Below are 20,560 nucleotides of genomic sequence, written 5' to 3' on the forward strand. Positions count from 1 at the left end.
CAAGCCTGAGGTAGAAACGCGCTCTTTTCTTTTCGCGTTTCTCTGCTTAAAGCGGATTTTTTTTTTCTGTTTGCAAAAGTGAGTGTTAATATAGCTTTTGACCTTGCAGGAAGCAAAATTTTGAAAGGAAAAAATTTTATGTTTCATTTAAACTGGTTAAGGCATTTACGTTCCATGCTCATTCGTAATTGCTTCTCTGAAAACAATCAAATTAAAGTTCGCAAATAATAAAGAATTTCTACATAAAGTACTATTGAAAATAAAATTATCTTTATATTAACAAAATGTGTACATTTTTTGCTATTATTTTGTAAAACAATGAAATATGTTATTGATTTTTACTGTGTACAGCAAAGTAAAGCTAAAGAATTTTTCGACATCCCCGTATTTAAATCATTCATTCAGCTATGAAACGTTTACTATCATACATTCCACATAAAGCTAGCCGGCACTCGAATCCTGCACCTCTTGAATACGCGTCGAGCATGCTTCCGATTATACCATGAAGCATGAGAAAAGGAGAGAGAAAATACTTTATGTATAAATTAATCAATAACCCATGACTTTTCTCAGTTTGAAACATTAAATTCCATTTTAATAAATGTGGTAACATCGAATATCTTTATTTTCATATTTTGTCTTACCTATAATATGTTAATCATGCTGCAGCATTTAAAATGCAATCTCAGAAGAATATTAAGCTGCCGGAGAAAGATTATCTGAAATAAACTGTTTATATAAAGGCAAGACATTTTCTTCCCATTAATTTCAAATTAAGGACGGGCTTTTCGGTTTAATGCAATATGCGTGTCTTGGCGTTTTGATAAATGAATGGGATTATTTACCGTATTCTGTCTTAAGTCGAAGCTTAAAATGTACTGCCTTTTAATCTGTAATGTTTTACTTATACATACTTGATTTACAGAAATATGGACTCTGTGTTTAATCTCCATCTTCCGCGATGAAGATAAATGTACTAAAGATATTTTATGGATATCTGCTAGCATAATAACTAATAAATAATAATTATTTAATAATTGTTATTTATTAATAACAATAATGTAAACTAATAATACAACCAATAATGTAAACTAATAATACAAGTAAGTATTCTTATTACTTGCTCAACAGAAATACCTGTACTAAGCGAATAAAATACTTGAACGAATTCTATATTTCTTAACAGTTTTTAAATATTTCTTGTCATAGTTGGTTTGTTTGTTTGTCACTGCGATTCTACTTGTTTCTTTGTAACATTCCTTATTAATATGACTCATTATACTTTGCACAAATGAAGTTGAAGTGAGCTTCGAAATTTAGTATGAAAGTATGTCTAATGTTTGGAAAAAAACAACTAATCAATTTTTCCTTGAGCAATACTTCTGCTCGAAAAACCATCCTTTTCTCTTCTTTCCATAACCTGAAAAAATTATGCTACCAAAAGCTTCATTTGAGTATAATTGTATAACTTAAATTTACAATTCCTCCAGTACTGGAAATATAGTTATATTCAGATATCAGTAATACAGACTTATACTGAAATACAATTATACAATTATACTGAAATTACTTACTAAGAAAACTCTATAACGTCTATAAATATAAGTTATCAAGAGTTTTTTAAACACCAGAACACTAAGAAGTTGAAAGAATGAGATACGATGCTGGGAACTATCCTGCTAAATTTGTTGAAATTTATTGAAAGCACAAATCAGCTCAATTAATCAAACAGTTATGCTATTATGCAAAACTTCCAAATATATATCTCATTAAAAATATTCTTATGCTTCTCAAATAGACGTTATGTTGTAATAAATAGTTTTTGAACTATAACGGAATAGATTACCACACCATAAGTTGTTTAAGGTGAAAAGAGCATATTTGTTTCAAGGTACCCTACATTTAGAGGAAACCTTTCTGTGAATCAATAATTTAGCTATTACAACTAAATTTAATCGGGGAGGTAATTCTAAATACAATATTCTCCCCTACAGAGGAATACCCGATGGGAACTGTAATGTCATTTTAAAGAGAGGGTAGATACAAAATAGATAATGCTTAATTTTAAATCTGGTTAATGTGTTTATTTAATTTATTGTTTGATCGTAAATAATATTAAAGCAAACAACACGCTAAAAGATGATTTCTGAATGAAGCACAGAATAACATAATGGAATATGTAATAAAATAATATTTGTTATATTAGTATAAAAATGACGTTCAGTCTAAATTTATATGAAATATTAATATCCACAGTGAATGCATATTAGCAATATATCATGATTTACTTTAATAATGGATGCAGTATTTCTAGAATATAGTAGCTGTCAAATGCCTGTTAAATGACAGAAGAGTATTTTTATTTATTATTAAATCAGAAATCTTATTGCGCAAATCACACTTCATTTGGAAAAATCATAAATAAGAATGATTTTCCTTGAAAATATTTTACATCAAGTTTGGATATATGCCATAAATTATTTTCCTCCGTTAAAAGAGAAATGAATGGAATATTTTGAGATTCAAATAATTGACAAAAGGGTCAAAATGAATTTCTTCAAGAAAAATGCACAGAAAATTTCATTTGTTATTTTCCAGAGGAAAAAACAATTTAAAGGTAAAAAGTCCTTGCTAAAAGCAAGTAGCAACTGTTCAGTTGATAATATAGTTTTCATCGTTCAACATTTGGGATAATTTTATGTATTTCAGTATTATATGCGATTTTGATTACAAATGAAGCAGTAGTTTATGAAATCAGTACGATTATGAAGGAAGTCTATGAGGTAATTTAGAATACGTAAATTTTGCATTAGAAAAATATTTTGCAAAAAAAAGGAAGTTTCATATTTATTTGGGGAAACACTGTTTTTCGAACCTACTATAATCAAATAAATATCAAGAAAACTAATTTAAATCTTATATTGTTGTTTCAGTATTGCAAGAAATGCCATTTCAGTGCCGTTATTTATACACGTGTAGCAATCTGGCAAAAAAAAAAAAAAAAAAAAAAAAAAAACTGTGACAAACGATTTACAGTTTTTTAGCCTTGCGTTTAGTTCGCTATACTAGCCATTAAAGCCTGATTTTTTCTGCCAGACATCTTTACTAGTTGTAAAGAAATAGCCTTCATTTAACAATTAGTGGCATCCGTGACAGATCCAATTCCGAATATGAAGTAAACAATAAATATAACAGAATGAAAAGTTCTTCGGTGACTGTTTACACTAGATAAAAATATTAATTCAGAGCTTATCTCGAAGAAAAGGAAGAAAAGCAGCACTTAAAGCAATATTTGAAGCATAAAAGGATTAACGCTCTAAATTCCATTCACTTAGAAGAACTTCTGAAAGATAAGAGTATGACAGAAGATAAGCCAGAAGAGGAAACAGCGAAATGCTGCGAGTACGGATCAAGACTTCTTAAGATTAATGTTGTAATTTTTCCTGAAATAGAACACTCATGTGTTGAAAATCGATCTCGGACTGTGTTTGAAACCCAGTTACCTAAAACGGAATCAACAAAATTTAATAGGGATTTAAGATTCGAGTAATTGTTTGGGTTTTACTTAATCCATAGTGATCATTCTTTATCCACTGAAGACAGATTTTAATATTTAAGTCGTAGTAGGAAACCTTGGTTTTCAGCGTTTAAATTAACTGAAAATTTCCCACCATTAAAATACAATTATGAGAAAACTGTATAGAGGTTATTCGGTAGGTTATTCTGTAGAAGGAACAAGGTTATTCTGTACGTTATTCAGTAGAAGGAAGGTTATTCTGTAGAAGAAACAAGTAGGTTATTCTGTATAAGGAACAAGGTAGGAAACAAGATTATTCTGTAGAAACAGAGATGAAAAAGGAGCAATGTCCTTGCCGGGTATCGAACCATGGACCTCTCAGACACACGCCGAGTTTGTTGACCACTACACAATGAAGGCATGCTATGAAGACTGGAGAAATACCTTACATACACCCCCTTTAAAGGCGACTGGTGATTAGGGGACCCAATCGCCAAATCCTAATGGTGAAGAATCATCATCTACCACTTTTTTAGTTCGGGCGCCACTGTAGAGACATTGGGTTATTCTGAACAAGAAGAGATGAAAAAGGAGCAATGCCTTCGTCGGGACTCGAACCGCGGACCTCTCGAATACGCGCCTGGCATGTTGACTGTTACACCACTAAGGTATGCTAAGAAGACGGGAGAAATACATCATGGCTGTAGAACATTTAAAATCGAGATATAGGAAAGAAGAATATTTAATAGATAACAATAATAATAAACATTTTAATCTATGTTTGTGTACCGTTACCCCTAATCTTAATGAAAAGAAAAAATATTCTAATTTTGTCACTTTATAACAAACTAGAATCTCATTTGCGTTCTTTAGAATGGTTAGGTGTAACTAAAGAAAAGTATGATGAGATGCTTTTCCCGTTGGTTGAATCTCTTCTCGTTAGCTTTCTCTTCTGATTCACGGGCAATTAATTGAGTTATTTCATAAAGCAATAGACCCAACAGCTGAGAAACCCAGTTTTGTTCTTCTAACCCAATACGTCGTGCCTGTCTCTCAAATAAAACTAAATAAAAACTTATATCACCTTCATTCAAATCATACTTATGCATTAATTTACTCATATCACAAATATTACTTCTACTAACATTAGAAAGAACAGAATCATTTACATTACTACTTCTGATTTCCGTTTCCATTTTCAATTTTTCAAGTTCAAATGCTCTTTGCTTATCTTTTTCTTCCATTTCAAATGCTCTTTGCTTATCTTTTTTTAAAATTTCTAACTTTTCCCTGTCTAAACGATCATTTATAATTCTATCTAGCATTTGTTTAGTAAAGTCTTCATTATAATTCTTACTATTCAAAATCATATCTCTTAAGCCTACAATTTTAATATCAGAAGGGACATCTACATCAAGTTCCAAAGCAAGTTCTTTTAAGTCACATTTCTTGCCTCTTGCCAAAGAAGCCATCTTAGACTTCAATTTTCAAATAATAATACAATAATTATACTTAAGTTCTTTCCGTTTAATACTTAGACATAACATATACAGTTTATAAATTCACGTACCTTTCTACCTTCAGTTTTGGCGAGCTTCCACATTCAGTTTAGGCTTAGCGTACGTTAAGGCAATACGTTGTTAAATCTAGATAATAATTCTAGTTTATCCCACTTCTGAAATGTTAGCAATTAATTATTTCCTTTATTAAAAACACATTCCGTCAAACATTAATTGTTAAATACTTGCTTTATTCAGAAACATTACCTTCAACATTACTGCTCAAAAAACATTACAGTTCAAATTATTATCGTTCTGAAAAAAACTGTTGTTGCCAATCGGGAAAATACATTTTAAATAAAATTAATACGTTGCGTTTACATTTATGTCTGAGGCAATAGAGTTGATAACTTCAGCTGAATTTATTATTAGAGGATAGGTTAGTAGCTCATCATAGAAAACTGTATAGAATATTTTTAAGACGTAGATGGACGTTTAGGACGTTCAACTTATGACTAAGTTGTAATTTACCTATGGTGACCTGCTCAATACTTTATCATTACTTTGATTAGTACTTTATACTTTGTACTTAGTACTTTTGCTTAGTACTTTTATACTTTAGTCAAGAATAAAGGTGATAAAGAGATCACGTTTATTCTTGACTCAAGAGATTTTCGATCTTGTCGATTTTATTGCTCCTTTAACATTGCTTCTTAAATTATTATTCAAAAAAACGTGATCTCTAAAATTAGGATGGGAAGAAATTTTACCGAATGGCATATGCAGTGATTTTCAAACATGGAGGCAACACGTTTACCTGCAATATTTAACAAACCCCGTTATATAATCATTAATATTCTAGCATATCACATGTTTCATTAATATGTCGTAATCATTAATAGTCTAGCATGTCTATGCATATTTGGTTCTGTTACTCAATCTGCACTGTCCCGTGGTTGTCAAACGTTTATTTCTGCACAGATTTAACTGTGACTTCAGCCTGGATAACAAATCAAGATCCATGCCCAATTTTGGGGAAAAACAAAGGGAAATAAATTTAAAATTCATTAAATTAGAACGCTGGAATCCTATACCTGCAAATATGAATCCTTCATATTAGTTTTCAAGAGATTGTTTTCCCCAACATCTCTTGAAACTTCGTGGAGGGGAGGTGTACAAAATAGTTATGTCAGAATCAGCCTTGTAATACTTTTGTTCACGAATTAAAGGCAATCAAAATGCAAACGCGGATAAGCTAATCCTTGTGCAATAAAAAGTGAAACGGAAAGGATAACGACTTCGTTAGATAACATATTTTCTAGTGATGCTACAACTGTAAGAATAGTTGCATGACTGCTCCGTTGAGAATTCCAGGTATTTCAGGATCTCATAATATTAATGCAAAAGAGCCAAAAATTTATTTTTTTGATTCATTCAATCTGAACGTTTTCTGGGAGATGATAACAAGAATAGTTTGAATAGTCTTTAAGTCTGCAAAAGTGATCAAGGAATTCTTCGAAGGAAGTCAAAAATAGTGTATTGAAATATTACCACAGAATGTCTGTATCTAATCGTTCTTCCTCCCAAAAATCCTTTAGTGGTAAAAATGTTTTTAATACTATGAGATATTTCTCCCGCCTTCTTAGCATGCCTTCGTGGTGCAGTGGTCAGCATGTTCGGTTCGTATTCGAGAGGTCAGTGGTTCGAGTCCCGGTGAGCGCATTGCTCATTTTTCATGTCTCCTACTTCGAAATAACCTAGTATCTCTATAATACATAAAAGTGTTTTTCTATATATTTATTCTCAAATTTAGGAGCAATATTCGGTATGAAGATAAATATTACATGCACACATAGAATAACGTCTTCATGCCTAATTAGTGAAATGAATTAAACTTTATCTCCTGGTTTCAATTCTTTGAATTCTTCGAGAGGCACTTCTGAAAACGCCATCTGAAAAATTTAAATCTAAATTTTAAAAAATGCATCATTAGTTACCATTCAAGGTCTAACTTCTATTAAGAATATTGATTTAAACTCAAGTTGAGTCGAGGGAAAATTATAAAGTTTTGGTATATTTTGAATAAATTTTAAGACTGCGCGCTTTCAAATTCATTTCAAGACTGCGCACTTTTCATAATGTATGAAAACCTGGTGTTTTCTTTAAACAGTTTTATGCAAGGATCACATTTAAATGTGCACGTGAGGAAGCTTGAATCAGTCGTTTTTTCTTTAGAACTAAAATACTTTGGATATTGACAAAAATCTGTGACTGCACTATCAGTAAATGCTTACTTCATGAATGTATTGGTTCATGTTTTCCAAAGTTTTTTATTTCCTTCAAAAATTATAATATTGCTGTAAACACTTCTATGTTCAAACCATTCGCAGAAACGCAATATCACGTGTGCATATCTTCCATTACTTCAGTTCGATATCAAATGCATTCAAACACCCTGGATAGAAGCTGCATGAACTATCTGCATATATGGCGTACGTATGAAATGATGTCATTCAGAACATTGTGCTGAAGCGCGAACATCTTTCAACCATTCCTCGCGTTGTGTCAATTTTAGCAAAAGACATGACAACAAAAAGCAGATTCATCTTTCTTTTATATATCAGATTTTGTAATGAAACAATGATCTAATTTTTCAACCTCTAACCTCGCTGTCCGTACAGTGTTTCATACTCGCATTTTCATGCAGTTAAAATTTCGCAAAACGAAGCGACGTCCAACTAAAAACAGATATCAAACATATCAAACAAAGCATTCTATTGCTGTTACCAGGAATGTCTAGAAATTTGCATCTGTATGTGTTAAGAGTTTAGGAACAGAACTGTTGTAGTCACTCTTCTGTAATTCTGCCATTTTTTATACTTCAAACAGAACGGTTCTACAAGCATTTTCATGCATATTTTGATCACAGGAATATAATTGAATAATCATAATATACGTTACACATCTCTACATTCCAAATACTTTATCATAAATTTTCTAGTATCACGACAGTAAACATTTAATATGAGAATAAAATTCATTCTTTTATTTCTTTCTGATTCCTAATTAACAATTAATAACCATTTGTTAATTTGTTTCCAAAACGTATTTAAACTGTGTTAATATTTTACAATTAATCCGCATTTACAAACGAAAGAAATAAAAATAATCATTTCTCATACCATCAAATTAACTCTATTTAATTACAGAATTTTCGAACATAGAGATATGACATTCATATTTGGGTAATGTTGATACTGATATTTGATATTTAATTTACAACATAAAGGTTTTAGAATTAGAATCAACTGCTTCGTTAAACTAGCCATATTTTGTGCAGCGATGTGAAGATCTATTTCTCCAGCATTTCTTTCTTTACCATATTTCGGTTCTCATTACTTTCAGAGGGATGCTTATATCCAAATCTCCCTCATGCATTATAGCGAAAGTTTCAGGTTTTACAGTATCATCTATCAAATAATTGATACTCCTTTGTTATCCGGAACGGGTTCAGAAATGAATGTATATATGCATGAACAAATGAGAGAAAAAAAACGAATGAGATTTTGACAGTTCAGATCCTGATATTTAGTTCGCTTCAAAGTTATAGATTTAGGTTTTTGTAAAGTTCCCTCTAAGCGAAAACTCTGTCAAAAACTTTTTCTTCGTGAGAGAAGTGAGACTTGTGGAGGGAAGTGACTTAGCGACTGGAAGACAAAATCGGTGTACTAATATACTACTTATATTTTATAAAATCTGTTATTAAATCATTCTTATCATTTAAATGTTATTTATATTCATTTATAGCTATTTACGAATTAAATAACTTTTAAAGGAAGATGGTCCATTTGAATCACTGTATTCTATATTTAGTTTTGGCAACAGTAAAAAGGGTTTTAGTTTGGTTTTGCTTGAAGAAACAATATATGAGAGCTGCTGTCCGCCGATAACATCGCGGACACGAAACCGTCGCGGAGAAAACAACGCAAGGCGAAAACGTCGTGCTACAAAACATCGTGGGAGAAAACATCGCAAAGAGGAAACATCGCAGTTCTAAAACATCGTGGTACAAAACATCGTAGTCGAAAATAAAGCGGTTCAAAAACTTTACAGTTTGAAAACATCGTCGTCGAAAATATCGTGGTAAAATGTAAATTATCTATGAATCATCACATGACGATAACATCGCAGACACGATTTTTTCAGGTTTTACTAATTGTAAATGGTTATTCCCATAATGATTTGTAAGCGCAAGATGTAAAGAAGGATAATTTTTACTTTCACATTTTTATTAACTAATAAATTTTTGCTTAAAATGTAAGAAGGAAACTTAAGCATAGAAAATTAAATGCAACTTATAGATTATACTTTTCATCAAAAAATACCAGTAAAAACTTTATAAAAATGATTTATTAATGGCTATGTCGTTTTAATTAATTAATTTTAGTTAACTATGTCGGTTTAAAATTCTATTAAGTGCTATAAGTTGCATTATTTTTCTATGCTTAAGTTTCCTTCTTATTTTCTCAGTAACAATTTATTAGTTAATAAAAAATATGAAAGTAAACATTATCCTTCTTTCCATCTTGCGCTCACAAATCAGTATGGGAATATCCATTTACAGTTATTAAAAACTGAAAAAATCATGTCTGCGATGTTATCGTCATGTGATGATTTATAGATAATTTATATTTTACCACGATATTTTCAACGACGATGTTTTTAAACTTCGAAGATTTTGAACCGCTTTATTTTTGACGACGATGTTTTGTACCATGATTTTTTAGAACTACGACGTTTTCTCTCTGCGATGTTTTCTTCCACGATGTTTTGTAGCACGACGTTTTCGCCTTGCGTTGTTTTCTCAGCGACGTTTTCGTCCGCGATGATTTTGCTGCTATGTTTTCGGGCATTAACCATGAGAGCTAACGCTAAAAATTAAAAGTATGAGAAATTTCTATTAGTATGAGAGCAATGTCGTAAATAATAAATTAATTAATGTCAAACAATGTCTGTTTATCAAGAGCTTTAAATTTTCTGCATTCTAGATAGAAATCAAGTGCTGCCTCAACCCTCGTTTGTGTGCTGATTTTAAGTTTTCTCATACTTTTTCTTACATTTTCTATATTTTTTTATGTTTAATTGCGCAAACTGAAACTCCTCTAATACTGTTTCTTTGGTTTTAACATTACTTTATAAATACTTTTCACCCAGAGTTGAGATTAAACTTTTAACTTTGGCTCTTAAACTCTAATTTTATCCTTACATTTTTCAGGAATTCCATATAGGTTAGAGATCATTTCTGCAGTAGAGAAAAGGAATGAACATTCCTCGGCTTTCGTTAGAGGATCAGTTACGACTTATTATTTTATCATTAGCACAATTATTATTTTATCATTTTTAAATATTTCAGAAAATCATTTCCTTTCTTCTTCGAATCTGAAACCCCTTCATCCTCTGAGCCTGATTTGCTTCCTTCTTTATCCATTATCTATTTACTCTGAATTTCTACTCCTTCATTTTTATCTGATGTTCTCTCTCTAATTCTCTTTGCAGAAATTTCATTAGCTGCGTTTGCTTCATTTTGCACTTTTCTAGCTGTAACTCCATTTCCTTTAATTTAATTTGAGCCTGCACGTTTCTAATGCTTTCCCCAGATTCTCTGGCGTCCTCTACCCCCCTTTTTTTTTTTTTTTTTTTTTTTTTTGGTTCCTTTTAGGACCCAAATTAACTTTCGATATTTATGGCTTACAGATTTAAACATACATTAATATAAAAATCAGTTCATTTTGCAGTCAAATATACGTATCTCATTACTACTGAATAATACTATTACTCATACTCACTTAGTACAATTATGAACTATATATTCTCTAAGCACCAATATTCTAATGAAAATATTTACAAAATCAAAAGCAAATTTCCTTTCCTCTTCCAATTATTACCACCACCCCTGATGGGAGAGTTCTCCCTCTTCTTTTTTGTGCCTTTTGAGAAATATGCAGGGACTTGCCTTTCACTCCATTAGCCGCAATGTCGGACGCCTGCAACCGGCGATGTTGTCTTGCTGGAAAAAATAATGATGACACTTCACAATGCATAACATAATGGCAACAATTACAACATAATGCACAACAATTCATAACACTTCACAATGAATATTTTCACAACCTGTGCATTCACTTGTTAATTTTAGAAGATATTCTGTTTCCACCTTTTTTTCTCCAATTCCATACGAGTAAACATCCAGAATAAATCTCTTAGGCTGCGCCATTGTGATCTCGTCCTTCGAATCTCGGTTCTTTAGCTGTATCTTTATCGTACTAGGACGCGCAGTTGCATGGACAGATAGGTAGACAGACAACTAGCTGCGCATTAATATGAAGAGACTGAAGATTAAATAAATAGTTAAAGAGTTGCATATACAAAGAGATAGATAGGTAGATATGTTCTTAACGTTGCTAAAGGAAAGAGACACTATTTGGCATTAATTAATTTAGTACTTACAGCATATTCGTCATACTGATAAAAGTTTTTCATACTTTTGTTTCTTAGCCGTTACCTCTCATACAAACAAAACCAAAGAACAAAACCAAACAAACAAAACTAAAGAACTCCTTTTTACTGTTACCAAAACTAAATATAAAATATAGTGTTACCAATGAACTATTTTCCTCAAAAATTATTAAACTGGTAAGGAACTTGCATTTATCCTGTGAGTATAAATAACATTTAAATCATAAGGATGATCTGACATAAAAGTTTATAAAATGTAAGTAGATTTATCCTTTTGGTTTTCTCTTCCCGTCGCTACGTCACTCCCTCTCAAGTCTTTCTTTTCTCTCGAACAAAATGTTCTAGGAAGATATTTTCTTTAGAGTGAACGTCACAGTATTCAAATAAAAAACTTTAAATCACTGAAAACATTCTATGACTACTTTCCTTTCTAGAATAATTATACGCATTGTGAAAACGTACCTACAAATGTGAATGGCATAGGTTTAGATAGTCTGTAACATTTTAAAATCATTCTAACAAACAACAGTTTCTGTTTTCAAAGGTATTTACTTTTGAATGAAAGAGGTTTTTGTCGTTGATCTTTTGAAATCCGTTGAGAGTATTTATTTGAAATGCACGGGAAAAAACGCCCAACAAAAATAAGACATTTGAAGAACGAATATTATATTCAAGATGGTTCGTTGGGACAACAATAGAATAAAATAATATTATTCTATACGCAACCACTCTTAATTGAACTGGAAAGACAGAGTTATGGCTTTGAAATAAAAAATCTGCTGTAGTACACCTAGATATTGTTTCTTCAAAGATCACAGAATAAAAAATTAATCCGTTAGACATGACTGGAAAGTAAGAAGATGTAAATATTTCAAATTCAGGAAAGTTTAATTCACACTGACTTGATTGCATGTTACGTTTTAAGAGTTACATGGATAATATCACCCAACGGGGATAATATGAGCCAACCATGACAACAAACGTGGATAACCTGATTCTGAACGTTTGCTTGTTTGATTTGGAAAACGTTATCTAAAGATGCAAAAGTATACCACTATATGAAAGGAAATATTAAGGCTGATTTGGTCATAGTATACTACACTCAGGTTTTACGCATAGCCTTAACGTAACAACAAACATGAATAACATGACCGTAGAAATCTGACTTTTGCATGTCTGGTTAGAAAAGCATTAATAATACATGCAGAGGAATATTGCCATGTGCAGTGAATAATTACGACTGATTTGTGCATAGTGCATTGCCCACAGTTTTTCGATGTACATGTACAAAACATTTTTCATTGCGAATCATTCACCATAATAGAAGTTAGGATGAGAAACTCGATGTATTAACCATCAAACAAGAAATAATTCTGTCATTAGTATAAGGATAGTTATGGATAGCATCCTGGAGGCTCAGCGCTATTATAAACTTTTCCAGATGTTAATTCTTAGTATGAATTCTCTGTGTTTTACTCTAAGATTATCTGGGGAGATAAACGTGATTTTTAACAGACACGAGAAAAAGAAATATGCTTTAATTATATGGTAGCCATCACACGCATCATCATAACGTTTTCCAAGGCTCCGTTCTGCGTCGATAGTTTACTCCATATTTGTCTGGAAAATATGCTTCTAATTTTTCTGTCTAATTAACTTAAAACTTAAAAAGCAATTAATGCACGCTTGCATCTGTTACATTTATCGATCTCATAATCATTACAAATTATTTGCTATTTATAATTCTTGAAAGTACAACATGTATTTAATACGTAAGAAAACGGTTTACTTTAATGCTTAAATTTCGTGACAGTTTTTAGATTTTAGATGATTTTTAAACAGGAACAATCAACGCATGTTTCAAAGTAAATAACCATCTAATATTAAAAAACCTGTAATACCAACAGTGAGCAAGTAAAACTTCTACGTTATATTCATGCTTCTGCAAAAATACTTGTTAATTATCTTTTTTAACAAAAATTTATTTTAATCACTGTTTTTAATCAGATTTTATTTTTCTTTTGTTCCTGGATTAGTATTTATTTTTGGATGTGTTACTTTATGTTAAAAGTAGATATTATTTCTATGTGGTATTGTAGATAAAGTGGTACTTCAACTAAACCCTGTGGCTTACGATATTAAAATATTAAATACAATGCAATCTTCTTAACTTTTAATTCTTCCAGAATAAATGTTTTATTCTATAATAAGATAAGTGCTTCGAAATTAACGTACCTACAAATGTGAAACAGAGATTTTAACAAGGGTTACTTTACTTTTTCTACTAACATTTAGATATTATTTTATTTTATTCTTAAGTGAAGAAGACCCACCAATGGCCGCATGGTTAATATTGTTGAATATTTGGTTGCTCGTCGTGGGTTCGAATGCAAGCAAATGGGCTGGCTACATGGTTGAATTTCGTGGTCACCCCTACATATAAAATGAATAGAAGTCAGTTTCATTAGAAAGTCCTCCATAAAGGCATCCTTTTCCTTAAGAAGATAGTTCTTGTGAGCTTTGCTATGTTCCAATAACCAACTGATTTATGTAAATTAAATTCACCCCATATTAATTAAATTCCTTCCGAACATCGAGAGCTTAAAGTAGCCGAGTAAGAACATACATTTATTTGCATGAAACCAATGTATAAGTTTCTAGTTATTAATTATGATTCCCGTAATGAGGCAATGATAATTTCGAAACCTCAGAGTACATAAAACATTAGACATAAATATAGCACCATTTAGACATAAGCATTGTTTAAGTAAAAGAATATAAATATGATAAAAAGTAATCGTTTAAAATCCAACATCAGTATTTCAGAGATCAGCATCTAAAGATTTTTAAAACTCGAATATAAAGTTAGAAAGTAAATTTTAAAAACTTGTTTAAAATCCTGTTTAATATCTTGTATTCTCTTATTAAATGTATCAACTATGAGAAATAAAATCTACCCAAACCAAAATGATCTTTTTTGCTTCAAATGATAAAAATAAAATTTTGGAATTAAAGGTTTATAAGTATTTGCTTACTATTCGTTGCTCAGTTATAGTTGTGTGATAATGAAAGAAAAAAATATATGGTAACACTGATACACTGGAGCCAATAACATGATGGCTATCAATTCGGCTAATTATCCAGCATTCATTTCAAATTAATACTTAAATCAGCATGGCTGCACGTCGTAAGTTACTTTATTTTCAACGTGGCATAATAGATAAAGGATGGGTCATGCAATAATGTAGTTATTTCAATAATTTTTGTTTTTCGAACTTGATGCAGTATAAAAGTAATCTTTTATATAGTTTTAATAATTCATGTTCGCGTGATGAATAGCACAAATCACATTCTTAAACTTATTTTTTTCTACAAACAGATCGCTTTTAGACGAAGCATTTTTCAAAGAAACAGAAAATTATTAATGGCAGTTTTTACCATCGGAACGTTACAGGTTTCGGCCTGAAATTTCAAAGCTCCTCAGATGTCATGAAAAAATGTAATTTTGTTGTTCATAATTTTAAAAAAGTGTCTCTGACTTTGTACCTTGATTCTTTTTCTCCAAATATGCATCTAACCCGAAATCGGATGCATTAAATGCTGGCAGAGATTTTCATGTGTAATGAATACGAAAGCTACACTTCTAATGCCGCATTTTTCGTCCATAAAGCTGACAGGTTTAAATTCTAACTCATGAATACATTTATCTACACATAATGTTCAAAATGGAAAGAAATCTTGATGATAATGCTTGCATGTATCTTTGATATTAAACCTACAGTCATTTATGCATTTTGAAATCATTTATACACGTGCAAGTTGTACGCAAAATGTTTTAGCTTGTGTAACATGTAGTAATAAATAGGCATAATAAAATAGGCAATTCAATGAATATCTTACAAGCATTAAAGCCTTACGAAATATAACATATTAAAGTGTGTAATATAAACATTTGTAACGTGATACCGTTTCTGTTTTTGATTAGAGGAATTTTAATATCAACTTTCACTGATGTTAAATAATTCGTGTAAAGTATTAACACCTCCGACACGAATCTAAATAAAGTTGTCAGGATTTTATGCAGATTATAGTTTAAATCATAAATTAATCCCCCCAATACTGTTATATATCATTTGGTTTAAGGATTAACTTTGATGGTTGCTCGATTCCATTACAGGAAGGAAGTGTAAGTAGGGATATCAGCGGTTAATTTGCAGACGTCGATGGAAAGATAGAGTGCGAATAAAGAATATTTCACTGGTTGCAGAGAAATATGCGTATGCTTCGAACGAAGCAATTTCCTTATACGTGAACTGTCGGAAAATTTAGGAGAGAAAGTTAAAATTATTGTAAACAAACTCATTTTAAGAGGTGAGAGATAATGATATCTTTTTAAAAAACGCTGCTTGGAGCATGACGCCATTTTATTATTGAAGTGGCACTGCAACTGTAAAGAAAACAGAAGATAGACAGTGTGTCTACTACACATTTTCATGGCGTGCGGAGATGCGTAGGGCGCTTCCACGGCATGAAGATGAACAAAATACGCTAGTAACACTTTTTTGGGAGAAGTAGATAAGAATGTGTGGTGCATAAATTTAGTTGTTTCGGAGCCATAATTGGTTTGAATGGAGAGACTAAGATTACAGTTAAGTTCAAGTGAGGCAGATAGTTTCAAAAAATGGTTTTTAATTAACAACGAGGTCAGCAGTTAAATATGAAATATATTGTCGGAAATGAGATTCTTTGCTTTCTGTTTAGATAGGGAGAGAAAAAGATGGTGAAACGAGAGCAAGGAGCAGGAAGGAGAAATTCTAATAGGTGTTTTCCTTAAAGCATAACAATATGAAGAAGAAAAATAAAAAAGAATTGAAGAGGATAACTGATAGAAAGGTATGTTTGAGAGTACAACAGTGACATCTATCGATCGCTCGGAAAAGTATCAACTGAATTTAGTTATAGAGAATATTATGAAAGAAAAAGACGTGAATGTATAAATCTTCTGTGATGAGGGTGCGACGATCCGTGCTGAGTTCCTATTACTATAACACGATAAAATACCGAATTTATAAAACCAAAATGATGATCAACAGAAACTCTTTTCTGGACTGTTCTTAATCAGTGAAAGACGAAAAATAGGTCCTCAGTGTGACGAACCTGCATTTATCCATGGCGGCCCGTAGAGCAATCACAAAACATCCGATGGTTCAGTTTTCTAATGCTATTTATTATTCGTTATATTTACATATTTACAACTGTCCTACTGTTAGGTGGACTACCTTCACAGAAATCATGTTGCCTAATCAAACGACATTTCGTTTCTACTTACATGCATTACGCTACTGCCAAGCAGCGCCCTCTACTTCTCTCTTTACAACACTCCCCACCTGTGAACTCAAAGTTCACACAAATCGAATACAAAATAAACCAGTATTTCTAAATCAAACACAACATTTGAATACTCTATAAACAACTTAAAATTACAAATAACAATTAAGTGATGTTTAAACACGTTAAATCAACTTATAAAGTAATTACTAAATAAGAAACATTATACTAAATCAAAATTCGCAAGAATTATATAAACTAAACTACATTTAGCAACAATCAATAAAGATATTCAGAAGATGATATATGTGCAAACAATAAATCAGATTATTACACTGTAACTCTTTACTACTAATTATGCACTTCAAGGTTGTACAGCAATTGTACTGGTCTCTTTAGATTACCTGTTTGAGTTTTAATGAGACAAGAACGAACCTGACCATCTCTGCCAGGATAAGTTTCTATTATCTTACCTAGTGTCCACAAATTCCTAGGTAAGCGGTCGTCATGTACAAGGACTACGTCATTATCATTAAACTGACTAGACACTTTAGTAGGTGGACATAAATTCACAGATCTTAAAGAAAGCAAGTAATCCTTCCTCCACCTATTCCAAAATTGGTTTAACAAGGTTTGTTGATGTTTATACCTTTTGATCAAGGAATGTCTAGGCCCAATCAAGTCTTCTCTGCACACTCTTGTAACTGGAAGAGAAAGTAAACGTTTACCAATTAAGAAATGAGCAGGAGTTAGCGGTGATTGTTCTGAAGGGTCATTGTAGACATACGTTATGGGTCTTGAATTAATTATGGCTTCGATTTCTACGAAGACTGTTTCTAGCTCATTCAAACAGAGACTAGAACGTCCAACTATTTTCCTTAAACAAGTTTTGATCGTTCTAAAATGCCTTTCCCAGAACCCTCCCCACCATGCTCCTTTTTCCACAATAAACTTCCATGTTATACCGTGGGAAGAAAACAAATTTTCTACAGATGGATGTTGAATACACTTCCAAATTTTTCGCAACTCGAGATCAGCACATTTGAATGTCTTGGCATTGTCCGAATATATCGTTGAGCACAATCCACGACGAGAAATAAACCTGCGAATCGCAAGCATGAAATTCTCCACGCTCATAGAAGGGACAAGTTCTAGATGTAAAGCTCGAGTTGTAGCACATGTAAACAAAAGCAGATAATGTTTATTCTTGCTGTCCTTTGTAAAGAAGGGACCAGCATAATCCAGCCCAGTTACAGAAAATGGAGATGATTGAAGAACACGATCAGGTGGTAGAGGAGCGGTTTCCTGTGTACCGGCACGCACCTTGTATCGTTTACACAAAAAGCACTTACTTAACGTGGACTTGACGAATTGGCGTCCTTTTATAATCCAAAAGGTTTCTCTAATATCGGCCAAGGTAGCTTCGACTCCAGCATGAAACAATTTGTTATGAGACTCAAAAATTACTAGTTCACTGTATCTATCCTTATAAGGTAACAGCCATGGGTGTTTTTCTTCGAAAGCAAAGTCTGAGAATTGAAGTCTGCCCTTTAAACGCAGAAGATCATGGGTATCCAATTCTGGGTTAAGTGAATAAATCGACGATGTCTTTTCTAAGCATTTTCCACTTGATAGATCTAGAATCTTTTTCGCAAAGTATTTTCGCTGTGTAACTTTTACCCAATAGAGCTCAGCTCGCGAAATCTCAACAGAGCTTAATGGACCTTTGACTTTCACTGAATTTCGTTTTATATTGTTGGTAAACCGTATAACATAAGCCGTAATTCGATACACCTTCAGCAGCCTGCTGAATCGCGTTAACTGTAGTAATGCCGAAGATTCTACGTCTTTAATAGAAACATGAAGAGATGTTTGCACCCTTGCTTCGTTCTGAACGCTCTCCTCGTCGATGTTGGTCTGTTTATTTACTGGCCAAACACTTTCAGGTTGAGACAGCCAGCTAGGTCCCTGTAACCAAAGGGAACTTCTCACAAGATTAAAAGCATTTTCTCCTCGAGATAAAAGGTCAACAAGGTTTTCACTCCCACTGCAGTGAAACCAGCATTCAGGATCCGTGAGTGACTGAATATCAGAAACTCGGTTTGATACAAAGGGTTTCCAATTTCTTGCATATCCCTTTATCCAGTAGATAGTTATTTGGCTATCACTCCAAAGAAACTTTTGATGACACAGTTCAGGAAACAGCTTTGTCAAATACATAGTCATAGTCTTGAGTGGAGCTACGCGACCCTTTGCGGTAATGAAACTGGTGCAAATAATGTTTTCTGAATCAAGGTATCTAAAGTATGCTACTGCGCCGTACGCTTTAGGGCTAGCGTCAGCAAATACATGAAGACTAACATTAGATTTTTCACTACTACCAAAATATTTTCTCGGAAGAGAAAAATCCTCCAACACCTGTAATTCAGCTTGCCAGCGACTCCAGTCCTTAACTATTTCTAATGGAAGGGTATCATCCCAGTCCACACCTAATGTCCAAATTTTTTGTAACAGAATCTTCATTTTCATCACAAAAGGTTGAAACACACCAATTGGATCGTAAACTTTGGCCACCATTTGGAGAATAGTCCTTTTTGTGGCCTCAGCACTGTCATGGGATAAATTTCCTAAAAATTCGCAATTCAACTTGATCTTATCTGCTTCAGAGTTCCAGATCATGCCCAAAAATGTTGACTCTTTAGCTGGTTCTATGTTATAACCCTTTCCAATCCACCAGGAATTAAGTTCCTCGGAATTTGACCTTAATTTTCTCAAATTCATCTCAGCGTCTTTAAAAATCTTAACCGCGTCTGAGGATAATCGACATGCATCTTCAATAGTGTCTGCACCGTAGTATAAATCGTCTACATATAACGAGGAATCTAACATTTCATAACTTTCTGTATATGTGCTTTTATATTTTTTAATGTGGAATTTTATCGTCATCGCTAAAATTGCTGGACTACAGCAAAGTCCGAATGGAAGACGTTTAAACCTTAAAACTTTATATTTTTCCTCACCATTCCCGAACCTGGATATTGTGATGCGAATCACCATTAGCATGTCTAACTAAGTTCACACTAGTACAACTTTCCATTGTTCACTCAGCATGCTTAAGACACCATTGCTGCTCTTCTTGATACAGAAGAGACAACAGAGGTTTTCTTGCTGATAGTACATGCGAAATTAATCCTGCCACCCAATAGGAATTCTGGACTATTCTGTTGGTTGATTTACTGCAGTTTCTACATGCGTAACTCTACCTTTTCTGTAGATAGTTACATTTTTGTTAAACTCCACATCATGCATTATTTGTTCAACACATGTACTTTCAGCCGATTTTTCATCAAAGTTAATTGTCACCAATATGTGCAAGGCCTGAATACTTGCCACTTCAAGAGCTACGAAATTCAAAAAAAGGTTGACCTACGCCTTTGAAATTCGAACTCGTGACATCTGCATTTATTCCTGGGAGCAAGAGTTCTATATGTAATTAGGACTCAGAGACAAAGCAAAAGATTTGAAAACGAAGGATCCTGTAAGACTACATGGTTGGCTATTATTTAGGTGAAATCCGCCGAAAATATCGCGGACGAAACAGTCGAGAAGAAAACTAACCCAAGGAGAAAATGTCGTCGTACATATCTGACGAAAAGTACAGACAAAAAGTAAGGAGAAAACATGGCGATTCTAAAATATT

The 20,560-nt window shown here is 32.6% G+C and overlaps 1 long non-coding RNA gene across 1 annotated transcript in view; it reads right to left on the reverse strand.

Annotated features, from left to right (window-relative positions):
* Positions 1-6,833: 6,833 nt before the first annotated feature.
* The window catches only part of LOC146998037 (uncharacterized), a 41,627-nt gene continuing 27,900 nt past the window's right edge, over positions 6,834-20,560 (reverse strand). The window contains exons 2-3 of the long non-coding RNA XR_015039994.1: positions 10,863-11,083; positions 6,834-6,968 (exon numbers count right to left, since the gene is read on the reverse strand). This is a non-coding gene — a long non-coding RNA (uncharacterized LOC146998037). The remainder of the gene's footprint in view (positions 6,969-10,862; positions 11,084-20,560) is intronic.

This window comes from Stegodyphus dumicola, chromosome 3, assembly GCF_044657685.1.
Source record: "Stegodyphus dumicola isolate Sdum_Otavi_A_Nest chromosome 3, ASM4465768v1".
In the NCBI taxonomy this organism is placed as follows: Eukaryota; Metazoa; Arthropoda; class Arachnida; order Araneae; family Eresidae; genus Stegodyphus; species Stegodyphus dumicola.